Raw genomic sequence first — 14,866 nt, forward strand, 5'->3', positions numbered from 1 at the left:
GGATTTGATGAACCTGACCTCTAGCAGAGCATCCCAGAAGATCACTGACTTACATGGCACAAGGGACAGGTTTTCAAAACAAAACCCTGATTTTATAGATGAAACCAAAAGAGTACATTGAAACTCCCATGCGCTTTATCCCCCACACCCTGACCTTGCTCTTTCTTAAGAAGAGAATCTAAGTGTGGAGTGGCCTGCTGGGTCCTGGCCCTGGGCTGGCCATGGTGACAGGTGCCCCCTCACTCCTTATGCCCTCTTTTGATAACCCTCAAGTTCCCCCTGCACCCTTCAGAAACTCAAGTATGCTCCCCCCAGAGGTGGGATGGAGAACACTGTATATAGGAAATGCTAGCAACGGACAGGAACCTTCTCCAGAAGCTGAAAGACTTCAGAGCTTTGTGTCCCACCTGACCTCCTAAAAACTGAGAAACCCTTGGGTAAAGTTATCCTCCACCTCCGGCTCACAGGGGACATCCTACAGTTTGTCTTTGGCCCCGCCTAGTTCAGTGAGCAGCTCTTACCCTGGCTGGCCACTTCCTTGCAAGGTAGTTGCTGACTCAGACAGCTAAGAGAACAGGGTCTGAAATTTCCATTAAATGCAAATCCCTAGACTCTTCTGATCTTGGGGCAAGATGCAAAAATGTCCATTCTCTTTTAATACATAAAAATTCTCCTTTTGATGGCACAAGTAATATGTGTGATACAGGTAACAACTATCTTCTTAGGGTAAAACCCATAAGCATTCTGGAGAAAGAGATGGCAACCCACTCCAGTATTCTTGCCTGGAAAATCGCATGGACAGAGGAGCCTGGTGGGCTACAGTCCATGGGGTCGCAAAGAGTCAGACACGACTGAGCAACCGAGCACAATAAACTTTCACACAAAGCAACCCATGCCTCCCTGCCCCCACCACTGGCCCACCCCTTTCCAATGGCATACCTTGCACAGGTTATCACTTACCATCTTTGTTTGTGTCTTTGCAATCGTCTTGGAACACATTTACACGGGCAGGGCTTTTTCTTTACATGAGTGAAACACATGCTGCACCTTGGCTTTTCACCGAGTAATCCATCTCAGAGAACTCTCCTTGTCTACACATTGAGATTTACTTTCTTCTTTTTAACAATTGGTATTCAACAGGATTCCATAGAATGAAAACAGCATCATTCATTTAACCATTCTCTCATTGACAGATAGTTATTTCCAGATTTTTACTGTTACAAACAACCTACATCCTTACACCATTTTTGGTGGACATCAGCAAGGATTTCTCTTGGAGAACTATCTAGAAGTGGAATTGCTTTGGTATTCATTTTAATACATTTTTAAGTTTAATATATATTGCTGAATTGTCCCATCAAACCATTTAATCAGTGTATATACAAGTAAGTTATCGTTTTCCTGGAATCTTCATTTTTTTAACAAGTGACCAGATGATTTGGATGCAGGTGTCTAAGGACCACACTTTGAGGACACAGTGGTTATATCAACTGACGATGGGTGCAATAACACTACACTTAACAGAAGTTATTCCCAAACCCAGTGGCTTAAATTAACAAGTTTGGGAGCTTTTTTCTCAGTGTGACCTATAGTTGGACTACAGCCCAGCGAGGTTTAGCTGGACTTCAGGCTCAGAGTTCCAAGTTACCCACTGCCGGACTTAGATCCAGGCTTCGGGTCAAGCTCTATGTACAGGCATCCCTAACGTCTCCCTGTCCTCATCTTTTTCAGTCAGATTGGATTATGGCCTCATTTTAATTTATTCACCTCTCAAAGGTCTTATCTCCAAATATGGTCACATTCTGAAGCACTGGGGGTAATATGAATTTTGTTGTTGTTCAGTTTCTAAGTCCTGTCCAACTCTTTAAGACCTCATGGACTATAGCAAGCCAGGATTTCCTCTCCCCCACTATCTCCAAAGTTTGCTAAAATTCATGTCCATTGAGTTGGTGATGCTATCTAACCATCTCATCCTCTGTCATCACCTTCTCCTCCTGCCCTCAATCTTTCCCAGCATCAGGGTCTTTTCCGATGAGGTGGCTTTTCACATTAGGTGGTCAAAATATTGCAGCTTCAGCTTCAGCAATAGTCCTTCCAATGAATATTCAGGATTTCTTTCCCTTAAGATCGACTGGTTTGATCTCCTTGCAGTCAAAGGGACTCTCATGATCTTCTCCAGCACCACAATTCAGAAATATCACACACAATTCTTCTGCCCTCGGCCTTCTTTATGGTCCAACTCTCACATCTGCACAAGACTACTGGAAAAACCATAACTTTGACTATATGGATCTTTGTTCAGCAAAGTGATGTCTCTGCTTTTTAATCCGCTAAGTTTCTCAGAGCTTTCCTTCCAAGGAGCAAGTATCTTTGGATTTCATGGCTGCAGTCACCATCCACAGTAATTTTGAGCCTAAGAAAATAAAATCTGCCACTGCTTCCACTAGGGACACAATTCAGCCTATAACAATAGATTATGGACAAAATAACTTTTAAAATTTTTAAACAATTTTATTGAGATATACTTTAAGTCACTCATTTATATGTCTCGTGCCTCTGATTCATACAATTTAATGGCTTTTTGTAGATTCACTGAGTTGTGTGATCATCACCACTACCAATTTTAGAACATTTTCATTACCCCAAACAAAACCCCAAGGCCCTTAACCATCACTCACTCATTTCTTTCCCATCCCCTCAGTGCTAGGCAACCACTATCTATTTTCTATCTTTATAGATGTGCCCATTCTGTACATTTCACTTAAATAGTGTCATATATACACAGTCATTTGTGACTGGCCTTTTTCATTTAGCATAATATTTTCAAGATGTATGCATGTTGGACCTTTTTAAAAGAAAAATTATAAAATAAGAAAATAATACATTGGGCCTTTTTAAACATAAGAACTAGTGTTCATCAAAAATACCATTAAACAAGTGAATAAGCAAATCATAGCCTTGGAGAAGATATCTGCAATACATAACTCTTTACAAGTACTCAAACCAGAATATATAAGAAATGTAAGAAAATTACAAATGGTTCATTTATAACTGGGCAAAAGTCTTGAACAGACCCTTCACAAACGAGGATATCCAGCTGACCAATAAGCATTGGAAAAGGTACTTTACAACATTACTCATCTAGGAAATGCAAATTAAAGTCACAGTGGGATAGCACTGATTGGTTAACAGCAAAAGGACTGACAATATCTGAGTGAGGATGTGGAGCAACTGAAAGGTCATTTATTGCTGGTGGGAGTATAAATTTGTTCCACCGCTTTGGAAGATTGACAGCGAAGTTGTGTGTGCCTGCTACCCTGTGTCCCAGCAACTTCACTCCAGGTAATGGAGTGATTCTCCATGGTAATCCATGAAAAATTAGTGCATATGCCTACTTGTATATGAACATTCATAGCTACTTTGTACTAGTCAAAAACTGGAAACAATTGAAATGATCATCAACAGAAGAATGGATCAATAAAACTGGATAAATTCATGCAAATGAATATATTACATAGCAATAAAAAGAATGAACTATTAATACATGCCAAAATATGAGTGAAATCTCAAACTTATTATGTCGAGTGAAAGAAACCATGCATGGAAGAGTGCATTTTGTATGTGTCCGTTTATATGAAGTTTAAAAGCAGACAGAACTAATCAATGGTGATAGAAGTTAACCTAGAACTATGTTGGGGTCAGGAGGGTGTTAACTGGGAGAAGGCACAAGGAATGAGGCACATGTCCCTCTGGAGTGAAGGAAATATTTTATATCTTGATAAGGTTGGTGGTTCCACTGGTGTGTACATAAAATCCACTAAGCTACATGCTTAAGACTAGCCCACATTATTAAGTGTAAGTTGTTCCTTGATAAAAAAAAAAATAAATAATTGAGAGACTTCCCTGGTGGTCTGGTGGTTAAGACTCCAGCACTCCTGTGGCGGGGGCACAGGTTTGTTCTCTGGTAACTAGGAGCCACATGCTGAAGGGTGCGGCCAAAAAGAAGAACGAAAGAATTGAGAAAGGCTGCTCGTATTGAAAGATACTTTATAAGGATTTAAATTTAAGTCTACTCTCTCTTTTCAGGGCAAGAGGACTGTTTAAATTCTCTGAGCCTCAGTTTCTCATCTGTGAAAGTGTTAGTTGCTTGGTCGTGTCCGATTCTTTGAGACCCCATGAACGATAGCCCACCAGACTCCTCTGTCCATGGAATTCTCCAGGCAGGAATACTGGAGTGGGTTGCCATGCCCTCCTCTAGAAGATCTTCCTGACCCAGGGATCAAACCCTGGTCTCCTGCATTTCAGGCAGATTCTTTACCATCTGAGTTACCAGGGAAATAGAGATAATACCTCATGTCTATTAATTTGATAATGAGCTAATGTATATAAAGTATATTCTCGAACTTTCTCCCTCAGTTTTCCCATCTGTAAAATGAGGATGAAACTAGTAACTGCCTCAATAACCTGAGCTACTTCACAGAAAGCATTAAGTACAGTGTGTGACAGAGGAGGTTTTCAATACGTTCTCGTGGTGGCAGCTGTTACTGTTATTGTTGGTGTTATAAATATGGACCAGATTAACTTCAAGGCTCTTCAGCTGCTGGACGCCTCTAGAAACAAATGGGAGCCCGGAAGTTCGGGCACATGGACTCCGGCTTCTGTGACAGGGCTGAGATGAAACCCAAGGTCCTTTGATGCTCCACCCCAAGGTCTTTCCTCCACCCAACGCTTCCTGGATAAAAGGGAGCAACGGGGGAAGTGTGAGTTCTGTGTTGATCTTCGTGTGTCTGGCCCTCCGTGTCTGCCAGCAGAGTGTCTGTGGTCGTGTGAAGCGTAAGGTCGGGAGAGGAGAGGCACCTCGGCCTCCTTCTCTTCCCCTGTGGGTACCTGGACGACTGTTGCTCCTAAATTATCCCTGATGTGCCAGGTGAAGCCTATTATCCCCACATCGCAGTTGAGGGAAGCAGCAAGCAAAGTGGCTAAGTGACTCGCCTGGGGTCACACAGCTAAGAAGTGGGGGAAGCCAGGACTGAGTGCACTCTCCCAACCACCGCACTGTGCTGCCTTGTCAGCGTGGGCTCAGCTTCTGTGGGAGCTTCTCTGGGTCATGAATCATTCCTTGAAGCACCTCGCCTGCGCTCTTCTCCACCTCACCTTCACTGAGGTTTAAGGAGCAACGGGTGCCTTTGTGAGCCAGGCTCCCCCAGGGCAGAGGTCAGCGCTGCCAGGGGCATCCGGCTTCCTCTCTAGCCCCTATCAGCTGCTTCAAACCTGCACAGCTGCCTCTAGTGACCTGGCACTTAAGGGTGCCCCAGGGCTAACCTAGCCATGCCACTTGACGTTTTTTGAAGACGGCACTCCCTTCCTCCAACACCCACCTCTCTTTTGGAGAGCAGTGATTTATAACACGTGGGCAGCTGAGCCGTTGCCGTAAGCAAGACTGTCAGGGCTAATGTGGTTTGGGGCTTAGGTGTGTGAAAAGCTCTCAACTCTGTAGACTCCAGTGTCCCTTGTGTTCCCGAATGTCAACCTGTGCAACCCTGTTACATCAAAGACAAGGCTGAAAAGGTGGATCCTGCTGCGGTGCTGGGGGACGGATACAGATTTCATGTAAAAAGCCCCACAAATGTTTGGTTCAGTGAGTGTTCTGGGAGATCCTTTGTCCCTAACCAGAATCCTCAAGTAGAAACAGCTAACCATGTGTCAGAGAATAAAACTTGTCACCCACCCCCATCTTTCTAATTCTTTGGTTTCTCTGGAGTTCATCAAAACGTCCACAAAGGTGTCTGTCTGGGGTTAGAGGGACTACCCTCAGGGTAATAGACTTCCTACACCAAGCAAACTTAACAGTATGGAAAGCTTTTCCAAGTTTGGGTTCAGATATCCTTTCCCAGAGTCCCCCCCTTCCCCAGACCCTCATTTTGTGTTCTGTTCGGCTCCGAAGGTCTCCAGCTGATATAATTTGCAGTCTAATAAAGGAGCGAGCGGGTGTTAAAGCACCAGCCTCACTGCCTGTCACCACAGGAAACTGCTCTTTCCAGACCCAAATTTATGTCCATCCTACATAAACTTTATACGGTGCCACGCTGCTGTTAAAAGTGATTTACTCACAAGACGTTGGCTCGCAGGAGGCCAGCCTTCGGGAGATTTGTGCTAACCCTGCTGGAGTCACATGGAGTCACCTGCTGAGGGTCACAGTTCTCCTGAGGACCGCAGATGGCAGGGGTCTGCGGTGACGCTCCTCCAAGGCTGAGGTGGTGGAGGTTGGCTTCAAAGCCTGACAGCCGTAAAACAGAGGAGGCAGCCCAAGTAAATCTCCGGTGGGTTTGGCAGATGGCAGACAATCCATGTGCAATATCCTTCATTACCAGTACACACTCAGAAAGAGTCTGTACATGTTGAAAGGAAAGAAATGAAGGGAGATATGTATATAGACATATTTAACATACATCCATTGAAATATAGGAAACGATGCATTTTCGAAATATTTGCAGTGGGGAACTAAATCTGCCCGTGCTGTTTGGTGACTAATAGAGGAGGGGGACCCAGAGGTCTGGACACGGGTGTGGCCTAGGAGTAGAGTCACCCGAAGTGGCAGAGGCTGAACTTTGGCAGGTAAGCGCTCCCTTCCTGCACCAGGACAATTCTCCGGGGCACCGAGGTCAACTGTGGGACTCTAGGTCAAGCCTTTCTGGGCCAACCACCAACTCCCAGAAGTGAGAAAAGAACGGCCCTGGTGTTCAGCCTCAGGGAGTCTTTGCTCTGCTCAGTAAGGACACCTAGTTGCATTGCTCTGCCCTCCGCAGTGGGCCATGGAAAACTCTCTGGGGACTCTGATATTCCACACTTCTGAGACACAGAATGGAAGGGAATACACAATCCACCCTCCCGGTTCTAACAAGCTCAAACAAAAGGAGTGAGCCCATCTCTCTTCTGTTTAAGGTTGAGTCTGTCCTGGGGGTCTTCATTTACCCAGGGAAATTAAAACTAGCTGCAATAACAAAGACCCCAGAAGTCTCAGAAGCTTAACACAATTTAGTCCCATTCTAACCCAATGCGGCCGTCTCTCCTCTGAGCTGTGACTCAGGCTCTTTCCATCTTATGGAACCACCATCCCCAAGAGTGTCTCTGAAGCCTCTGCGGTCTCCTTGGCCTTCACCTAGCCTTCAATGAAGGACAATCAGCTGACAGTCCAATGGGACATGGTAGGAGCTTGGTCTGGTGTAGCCTTTATTACTTCTCACATTCCATCAACTAGAACATGTTGCATACTGTGGGGAAGGCCATCTCTGCATGTGCTTGAAAGAAGAAATAGAATATGTGGGAATCTAGGTGTTCTCTGCTTCATCCAGAAGTGGAGGTGAACCTGAACTAAGAGTTCAAGGCTTGACCGCATCCCTGATCTACCTAGAAGCAGCATGTAATAATCCCACTCAGTTCTGATATACATTTATGTCACCTACATAATGTGATTTCTGGACCATTAGAAAGCTCCCCTGGGAATTCCCTAGCAGTCCAGTGATTAGAACTCCATGCTCTCAGTGCCGTGGGCCCAAGCTCAATCCCTAGTCACGGAACTAAGATCCCACAAGCAATATGGCCAAAATTTAAAAAAGAAAGAAAGAAAGCGCTCCTGCTCCAAAATACCTTCTCTAGATTGCCTGTTCTGGAACTTTGCCAGTGGAGAATCATACCGCTGTGCTCAAGATCATCTTGATCTTTTCTTTCCTTTTTAGATTGTGTGCCAGTTATCAATTTCTCACTTCCTCAGCTACATATTCCTCCTTCATTGCCTACGCTTTGGAGTGGACCGGTACCCTGTAGCTGTCCCCATAGTAAGTTTTGTCAACAGAGGATGCTGAACAGACCGTGCAGGAGGAAGGGGACGCCTGCCCTCGCTCCCTGTGCTTGTTCAGCAGACTCCTGCAGCTTACCAGGCTCCCGGAGCACCAGCGGCTTCACCAGTGCCCAGCTCCTGCAGTGCACGGTGGCCAGCAGCTTCCCTGGCACTTCCCTCACGTCCAGTTGTATAGCAGGGTACCTCTGGTGAGATATCAGCCTGTGATCAGCTTTTCCTGCACCCTTGGAAGCCAATTTCCAGTAAATTCCACCGGTGCAGCATCCTAGAGTCTTCTGTGCCCTTCAGGGAACCACATCTGTGCCCTCTTCCAGAAGGTCTGAATCTCAGCCCTGGGGGCCTCTCCTTCGAGAACACTATCTCAATCCTGTGGTTGTTGTTCCTCATCTGCCATCCCTAAGTTCTTTAGAGTTCCTTTACTTCTTACTACTTTAATCTCCTGTTATAGTTAATCATTTTTATGTTATATTTTCTCTATCCAAATTACTGTATAGATTCTCCCTTTTGATTGGATCCAGGGTGATAGGGGTTGCCGATGTCCTTGGATCAAATTCACAAGAAATCAATGACACTTTAGTGTAAAATAGCTTATTTTGTTTTCCTAGCATCTAGAGAGCAGTAGGTACCTTGGCGCTGAGAAATAAGACAGTAAGAAGAAAGACCCAGAGTGGATATTGGGAAAAGTCCTAGTGACAGACTCTGCCTGTTTCACAGTTTTGCCATGGGCTGGCTATAGCTGTTAAGTGTTAATCTTCATTTCAGTGCAAAACATCTTTGGTTCCTAGGGTCAGCCTAACCACACCAGAAAGAGAATGAAAGCACTAATTTTTCTGGTGAAGCAGCAACTATTGCCCTTTGATAAGCTCCATACATTTCCCCCCTTTGTTGTTTTGTTTCTTAATCACACATAAAAAGGTCACACATGACCTTTTTTTGTCATATAAAGCAAAAAGAGAACAGCTCTGGACATTTTATTTCATTGAACAGAGCGAGGCTACTCCCTAGATGTACATTAACTCTTTCAGACAGGACATTATCACCTTCAGGCTGCAAGGAAAATGTGAATCAAAACCATGAAGACTGTCAGACAATGAAATGGCTCAGTTAAGGAGAGGCTGGCATTTCTCTGGGGATTGTTAAAACTAGGACGGCAGTTCATGTCTTTAGGATGGTATAAGTGTGGCTTTGATTAAAAGTGGGAGTAAAAACAACAACCGAGCTCCTGTCAACTTAAAAAAAAAATCCTGTTTATTAAAAGTAATATATCTACACAATTTAAAAAACAAATGATAGAGAGGACTTATTTAGAAAATCAGCTGTCCTCTCTTTTACCTTCTCCCACCATCCACTGATTCCTGCTCCTCAATTCTCTTCATGCTGTGGGTTATATCTATTTCATTTTCCTTCTTTATCACTCTAATGAGTTCTTGAAAGGGAGCAAATAGAAACACATGTGTGCGGCCTGCCATCTTGTAAAATAAGCCTTCCTCTCAACTTAGACCAGTTTTTTCTTAGGGAAAAACTTAAGAAACAGAATCCAGTGCTCTGAAAATTCTCTGCTTACCAGTCAAAATGCATATATATGTGTATCATTTAAGTCTGTAATGGAAACATGCTTCTTCCATCTAGTCTCATCTTTTTGACCACCTAGATATTTCTCTGTTCTATTGGCCACTTGAGTTCAGAACCCAAAGCTTTTTGACCTCATCCATCTGGTGCTCTTTGGTCAAGCATTACCTTGAACATCTACACTTGAATTAAAAATTTCCATGTAAGTCAGCTGTTACAAGAGCAGACTGTATTATTGTTATCGGGATAAAAACAGCAATGTTGCAAATAGTGGATATAGAGACCCAGGAGCTAGAATGAAAATGGCTGAAGTGTTGGGCCCTCCCACTGTGTCCTTCCCCTCTTCCCAGTGGGTGTCCCCCTCACAATCCCTCTCTTCTCCGCTGCGGCCTCCTGCTGCATACCCACCATCTCTGCCCTTTCTGATAGAAAGATGGAGGGCTGGGCAGTGCATAGAAAAAGAGAAATTAGGCTCAAGTCGTCTTTATCCAACCTACTGCTAGTGAATCCATCTATACCTCACATTTCCCAATTCCACTTCTCCTCAGCTGTCACAAACACCAGAGAAGGGCCTGCCCAACAGGCTCAGATAAGCTAAAACTGTGTTTCAATCAGTCAGGAGCACTGTGTTTAAGCTCCTTTATGCTCGTGGCCATTAGTCCATCATCTTTGTTTACTGACAGCTGTTTTAAAGACAGCTAAGTGAGGCTTCCCATGTGTTGTGGTAAAGAGTCTGCCTGCCAGTGCAGGAGACAAAAGAGACACGGGTTCCATCCCTGGGTCAGGAAGACCCCCGACAGAAGGAAATGGCCATTCACTTCAGTATTCTTGCCTGGAGAATCCCAGGGACAGAGGACCCTGGCAGGCTACAGTCCATGCGATCACAAAGAGTCAGACACGGAGGAGCACACACTCAAATATCCAAGTAGATAACACTGGTGGAATGCACCTTTATCTAGGTTGGTGTCAGTGCCAGGGAAAGAGCTGAGATGTCTGTTTTGCAAAAAAAAAAAAAAAAAAAAAAAAACAGCCATCAAAGCTCCTTAGCACATAATGCATTTCAGCAATCAGAGCCAGCATCCGAAAGCATAATAAAGGCGAGTGAAAAATGCTTCTAATCGTCATATTTTAAATGCCTTATTTCCTGCCAATCTTATATCTGTTTCCAGAGAAGCGAAAGTTGCCCACTCTGCCAGCGCCTTTGTCAGCTACCAGCTGTTACTTCCCCAGGAAGGGGGTCAGAAGGCTGCTGGTAGCTAATAGCCAGCCAGAAGCTGCGAGGAAGAACTGTCCCTCGTGGGGTTTAGCTACTGGCTGATTGTCAGCTGAGAGCTACAAGTTCTGGTTTGATAAAAGCCAGCTATAGATTTCAAACCTCCTTTTTTTTTTTTCTTTTTCCATTTGTGCTCTGAAATTGTCGCGCACTCCAAATGGAACTCGGCGAGCACGCGGGCCTTTGTTCTGCCTTGTTAGGCGCGGGCAGTAGACTTCTCTGCAGTTACTTTGCAGGGTGGCTGGTCGGGGTGAGGTGCAGTGGGGGGACGGTGGTGGGCTGGAGAAGCTACACCATGCCTGCTGGCCCGTGTGTGACCCTGGGAGAGGGTGGACCCGGCACAGAGGGCTTCCTGAATGCTCTGAGGCAGGCTCAGACTCTGGTGGGTTTTTTGTGACTGTAGGGTAGGATGCACTTGTCAGAGTCAGAATTTATTGACTGAAGCCCCCTGAAATGAAATGAGCCCCAAGATCCCTGCACCAGGCATGCAATCCAAATCTTAAACTGTCCCAGGGCTCCCGCTCTTCCCAGAGGCCAACAGTCAAGGATTCTCGGAGACACGGTGAAACTCAGAGTTCTGTGGATTTCAGGGGGTCAGGCAAGAGGAAGGGGGGGCAGCAAGAATTCTGCACAACGGTGTGCTTTAAATTCAGATGCTTAGGGGCTGTCATGGGCAATGCATCAGTGATGAAAAATAAACACAGCAGAAGCTGGCTTGGAGTTAAGGCGAGTGCACAATAAATTTCAACTGGTTAAATTAATCTCTCACTGCTTGTTGTGAATATTAATCCCAGAGAGGGAGCTGGCTTCAACCCAATCAAAAGACAGGTGAAAACTGCAAACAGCAAAACATTTGGGATCTCTAGAAGGCAGGCTTACCTGTGAGCCGGGCGATGATGCTGAATCCCAAAGAGAAGCAGAGTCTGTGAAACAGCCCCACCTACTTCCCAGGCACAGCTGTGCTGCAACAACCAGCCCACCCTGCCCTCGGCCTTCACCTGTCCCCTCCGCGGCTCTTCCGGGACTAGTATGGGAAACGCCTGGCCTGAGCTGTGCAAAATGAAAGAGCCAAGATGCCTAACTTGCTTTTTTTTTAATTGTAGTAAAATATGCGTAACATAAAATTTATCATTTTAACCATTTCCAGGTCAGTGGCATTAAGTACATTCACAACGTTCTACAACCGTCACCACTGCCAATTTCCAGAATTTTTTCATCATCCCAAACAGAAACTCAGTACCCATTAAACAATAGTTCCTCCTTCTCCCCATTCCCAACCCCTGGTAACCTCTATTCTACTGTCTGTCTCTATGAAATTGAGTACTCTAGGCATCTCATATCAGTGGAATCATGTAATATTTGTTCTTTTGTGTCTGGCTTATTTCACTTAGCATGTTTCCAAGGTTCATTCAGGTTGTAACGTGTATCAGTACTTCATTCCTGCTTAAGGCTGAATAATATTCTGTCTTATGCTATGGCACGTTTTGTGTATCCATCCATCGAGGATATGTGGGCTCTTCTCATCTTTTGACTGCTGTGAATAGCACTGCAATGAACATTCATGAATAAATATCTGTTCAAGTCCCTGCTTTCAGTTCTTCAGGGTATATACTCAGAAGTGGAATATCTGGATCACTTGGTAATTCTTTATTTAATTTTTTGAGGAATCACCAAACTATTCCCTAATTTTTTTTTTAATATTCCCCTAATTTCTCATGTAGCAGAAAGAAAAAAAAATCCTTACAGAGAAAATAATGGTCTCTTTTTGTCATTTAAGGAATAGGATTGATCTCTGTAGTAGAACTGTTGTTGGAGAAGACTCCTGAGAGTTCCTTGAACTGCAAGGAGATCAAACCAATCAATCCTAAAGGAAATCAGTCCAGGGTATTCATTGGAAGGACTGATGCTAAAGCTGAAGCTCCAATACTTTGGCCACGTGATGGAAAGAACTGACTCAATGGAAAAGATCCTGATGGCTGGGAAAGATTGAAGACAGGAGGAGAAGCGGGCAACAGAGAATGAGATGGTTGAGTGGCATCACCGAATCAATGGGCATGAGTTTGAGCAAACTCCAGGAGTTGGTGATGGACAAGAAAGCTTGGCATGATGCAGTCCACGGAGCTCAAAGTGTCAAACATGACTGAGCGACTGAACAGCAACTGTAGTAGATGGCTGTTTACAGAATGACTTTGATAGGACATGGCTGACTGTGAAAGGTGAGATCCCTTTCAGGTAGCCATCAGGGAAAGGAGCTAGATGGTACTGGGCTGGTAAAGTTGCAAGAATATTATCTTCCCTGAGTGGTGCTGAGACAGAGGTCCAGGGCCCTCAAAGCAGGAAGAGAAGTCTCTGGAGGTGGGTGGGGGGCAAGTTCTGCAACCACCAGGGTTCAGATGTCCTAAAGTAAAAGATGATCAATGAGATCTTCGCCAATGAACCTAGAATTCCTTGTAGTTGGCTCTGAATCGCTAACTTGGTCTGCCCTGAACTGTAGTTCCCCTCCATAGTCTGAAAACCTTCAGCTAAAATCTGTTCTGTGCAACAGAGTTGCAAGAGTGGTCCTGTGAGCAAATTCGAGGGAGACAGAGGTGAGGGAGGGGCCCTCCAAAGTTGGGGGAGATGCACTGCACTCCATGTTGAGTGGGAGCAGGAACTCAAAGTGTGGGGTGGCTGTGGGGCATGTCAGAAGTCCCACAGAAGATGAGGCGGGGGCTGCAGCCACTTGGAGTAGAAGTTGAAGGAAAAGACAACTGCAAACAATGGGAAGACTTGGGGTTTTCCGGACTATGCCAAGAATATGATACCTTTGAGTAGAAAAGCCAGAGCCTCATTTGTGGGCAGAATCTCAGCGAATGTTCTACCAGGGCAGAGACAGAGATTCACCCTCTTGGAGACAAGTTTTGGCAAAATGCACAGCCTGTGAAACAGCTCTGTGGCTTTCAGGGAGCTGGGTGACCTTGGGGCAGCTTCGTTTAGATCTGAATTCCCATCACCAGGAGGAACAGCCCCTAGATGAGTCACTCCAGGGCCATGGGAGCAGGGTCTGGCCTGGGAAGGTGAACTTGCTCAGACAGACACACCTCACCCTGAGACAGGAACTCAGTGCTGCAGCTTCAGTAAGGCCACCATGGTTATCAGAACCCTGACTCTGATGACTGGACTGTCCAGAGATTCATCTGTAGAAACACAGGGGAAGTTGCTTTCATCAAGACTGTAAGCAGCAAAAGGCTTGTTATCGTGAATGAACCGGCACTCTGGAAGAAGAATGAGGTGTTGTTCTCATTCATCTCCAGTTACACTTTCACCCAACAAACTGAAAGGCTCGCTGTCATTTTAGTTCTGAGACAAATCCCGTGTTTCCCTTAGCTAAGGGTCTGGGGATAGGAGCCCATGTGATTAAGGGGTGACCCTTGGGGCTGCTAGTTCTGGTCCCTCTTGTTCCCATCCCACATGGTCTGCTCTGCTCTGCTCCTTCACAGCTGCATAGGGGCCCTTGCCACTAAGTCTCTGTCTCTGCTGATGTAATAGGAAAGGAAAACAAATGATACAAAATATAAACCTCTGTAGGTTGTGTCTTGTGTCTGCATTCTAGAGATGGAGGGTGTGTGGACAGGGTGGGGAAGGGAGGAAGCAGAAGAAAAATGGCTTGATTGTTTAGGAAAACACCTGTTTGGTTATCAAAGGTGAGCCTCCCAGCATCGTCTAGAAAGAGAGCTGAAGTAATCTGTATAATGAAGTGGCAGGAATTAGGGGATTCCCTCAGGCGTCAGGGCACCCCCAGTGGCTCAGCGGTAAAGAATCTGCCTGCAGTGCAGGAGTTGCAAGGGTTCAATCCCTGGGTTGGGAAGATCCCCTGGAGGAGGGCATGGCCACCCACTCCAGTATTCTTGCCTGGAGAATCCCATGGACAGAGGAGCCTGCTAGGCCACAGTCCATAGGGTCCCACAGAGTTGGACATGACTAAAACGACTTAGCATGCACTCATGCCCCAGGCATCAAGTGACACCAGTGTCCAGTTACCGAGAATAGGATACAAGGGGTCAGATTAGGCTCAAAAAATGGCCAAGATCAGGACTTAAGGACAAAAGCAATTCCAGTGAGAAACTCTCCGTGCTGGGCAAAGCTAAGGATCCTCAGAATGTTGGTACCTCTCTCAGACTCTGCTT

The sequence above is a fragment of the Odocoileus virginianus genome, chromosome 19 (genome assembly GCF_023699985.2).
Source record: "Odocoileus virginianus isolate 20LAN1187 ecotype Illinois chromosome 19, Ovbor_1.2, whole genome shotgun sequence".
Classification (NCBI taxonomy): Eukaryota; Metazoa; Chordata; class Mammalia; order Artiodactyla; family Cervidae; genus Odocoileus; species Odocoileus virginianus.